The sequence below is a fragment of the Rhinatrema bivittatum genome, unplaced genomic scaffold (genome assembly GCF_901001135.1).
Source record: "Rhinatrema bivittatum unplaced genomic scaffold, aRhiBiv1.1, whole genome shotgun sequence".
In the NCBI taxonomy this organism is placed as follows: domain Eukaryota; kingdom Metazoa; phylum Chordata; class Amphibia; order Gymnophiona; family Rhinatrematidae; genus Rhinatrema; species Rhinatrema bivittatum.
In genome coordinates, this window is record NW_021821122.1 from 92,540 (window position 1) to 95,563 (window position 3,024).

Here is a 3,024-nt window from a genome sequence, read left to right on the forward strand (position 1 = left end):
CTCCAGAGATCGTGAAGTTGGGTAGCCACGGTCTGGGCCGCCAGAGAAGCGACATCGATAGGTACCGGGACGGGTGTCCTGAGGTGGCGTCCGAAGACCGTTTGAAAGGGAGATTGCCCAGTAACCGAGTGAGTGTGGTTTGAAAAGGTTAAAAAAAAAAAAGGCAGTGCAAAAAAACCAAAAAAACAAACAAAAAACCCCCCATCTTCCCTCCCGTCGAGACCGAAGGCCTTCGATGGGTCAGACCCTCAAGGTCGCCTCTTTAGAGAGACATTTCCAGTCAGAGTGCCACCTTCCCTGAAATCATCACTGCGCTGTGGAAGACAGCACCCATCATCTCGCATGGTAAGTGCATTTCTCAACCTCCCAAAAATCGCTTGCACCGATCGGTGGAGGAAAACGGGCTTTTTTTTTTTGTGCGCGCGGTTCAGTGGCTCACGCTCTCGGCACAGCCGGGCTCTGCGACGACGCTCTTCCGGCTCGTCACTGTCGCTGCTGCCCTCGCAATCCTTGGCTGGGCGCTCCAGGGGGCGCAGGAAGCTGCCGTTGCGAGGAGACAGCGGGTACAGCACGTCCTGCAAGGGCCCCCCCACCACCAAAGGGCAGGCGAGCAGCTCGTCGTCCGAAGAGTGCAAGGAATCGTCATCCTCGGCGGTGATGTGGTTCACAATGTGGATGTTGTCGAACCCCCTGGGGCCTTCGTAGGGATTCTGGCCTTTCAGGAGCCTGATCTCGGCCTTCAGTTCATCGATCTGGTCTTTCAGCTCTCGGATGTACTGGGAAGAGTTGGAACTGTTCAGCTCCCCCTGTATCATTCCTTCTTCCTTCTGAATCTCCAGCTCCGCTATCCGTTGCCGCATTTCCGCCACGGCGGCCATGCTGTCCGCTTCCCGCAGCCGCACCGCCATCACTTCCTCCTTGCTCTTGCACTCAGACACCGCGTGCTTCCGCTTGGTCTCGCTCAGCTGCGACTGGAGCCCCTTGTTCTGGGCTGTGATGCACTGCAGCTTCTCCTGCAGCCCGGCACACTCCTGCTCCATCTGATTCAAGAGATTACTGTTTATCTGGTTCTGGCTCTCCAGCTCCACCACCCACTGCCGCAGCTCCCTTTGCTCTGCCTGGCCCTGGGCCTCCCGCAGGCGCACCGTCATCAGCTCGTCCTGGAGCTCGTTCAGGGCATTCTTCCGAGGGGAGTCCTTCCAGCGGCCCCCGCCACCTCGAGACGTGTGAGCCTGCCAGCACTCGTGCAGCTCCTTCACCTGCTGCTGCTGCTCTTTCATGGCTTTCACCGCCTCGGACTCTCGCACTATCAGCGCCTTCAGCTCCTCTTGCAGCCGCACCACGTTGTTCTCGTCGGGCAGCGAGCTGTTCCTCTTTTCCATGTCCAGAACCTTGTCCTGCATCTCCTTCAGCGCCGCCAGCGTCTCGGCCTCCTGCAGCCGCGACTGCTCCAGCTCCATCTCCAGGTGCGAGACAAAGTCCTCCGTGAAGCGGGGGCTGGTCTTCTGCTCCTGCAGCTGGCGGATGGTGCTCTGGGCTTTCTGCAGGTTCTCTGTGGCGGAGCTGTGCTGCTGCCTCCGCCACCGCCAACCCGCCAACTGCCTCCTGACCGTCTTCCATCAACGGTCGGCCCAAGGATCCACTTCTTGATTACAACAGCCACTTCCACATATTGTGCTTTTTGATGTAATCATCTGTTTGTGAAAGAATAAGATGACATCAGTGCCTATGTACATGTGCCCATTGGGACATTGGTTGTTGCTGTTTTATTCAAAGACAAAAATTGGTCTGTCACTTTGACATGTCTTCTAATATATCTTGTCCTTTATTGTGATTTGAAAAAATGTGACTAATTATTGATGACAATAAAGTAGCCACTTTGTTAAAATGTATAAGCTGGTGTCATCTTTTTTTTCCTTTCACTAATAGTGATTTATACTGTTATAACATGTTTCATGGCCCCTGAATAAGCACTGTTACAGTGCAGACTGTGTACTTATATATCATTGTTATGTCTACATACAATTAAAAAACTACAATGCATTGGTACTATCAACATAATTTGTAGAATCCGCTCTCAATATTTACATATTCCTTGTCTGGCCTTAATTTGTAGAGCTTACTTGGTATTTCTTATAAACTGACAGTACACCTGACACAATAGCCTTTTTTTTTCAGAGCACAAGATTGTTCAGGGGTTCTGTCTGACTGTTGTGTTTCCCGGCCGCGGCAGGCCCGCAACCGTCTCTACTCACCTCTGATGCCCGAGTTCCTGACCTGGCCCTTCCTCTTTGGAAGTGGTAGGCAGTTGCCTACATGCTTGCACTCCTGCTACGCTCCCAGCTTCCTTCAGCAGCTCGACGGCCTCCTCCGGTCCCAGTTGGGTCTCCCCAAGTGATGCTGCCATCACCTAGTTCCAGTCTGTCCGCCTTAGGTGCGCACACCTTCACTGACTTAAAGGGGCCATGGCAGGAAACCTTCCCGCGGCCCTGGATGAAGATGTCTTCAGGCCTTACTATTTAAGGCAGGCTCCACGATTCAGTCTCTGCCTTGACAATAGGTTTCCACATTTCCTGTCGTGTGCTTAGTTGCTGCCCATTCATGTTCCTGTTCCTGTGCCTGACCTAGTTCCAGTCTTCGTGTTCCTTTTCCAGTTCTGGTGCTCCAGTTCCAGCTTCCTGTTTCCTACCCTTTGGATGGATTCCCTGGCTTTAACCCTCGCTTGTTCCTGACCATGCTTTGGATGGATTCCTTGGCTTTGACTCTTGCTTGTTCCTGTCCATGCTCTGGACTGATTCCTTGGCTTTTGACCCTTGCTTAGACCTGACCTTGTTTCCAGCTGCCTGCCCTGACTCCAGCTTGAACCTGACCCTGCTTCCAGTTGACAACTTTGGACTTGGCCTTTCTTAGGCTCTTACCTACTTGCAAGCCCGGACTTAATGTGTCCCTGACTCTTAGCCTGCTTTTGTCTGTCTGGGCTTCTGGAATCAGGCCCTGTCTTCAGTCCAGTTCTGTTGGACCCTG

The 3,024-nt window shown here is 53.0% G+C and overlaps 1 pseudogene; it reads right to left on the reverse strand.

The window, feature by feature from the left end:
* Positions 1–248: 248 nt before the first annotated feature.
* LOC115082471 lies at positions 249–2,407 on the reverse strand (annotated as a pseudogene).
* Positions 2,408–3,024: the final 617 nt, after the last annotated feature.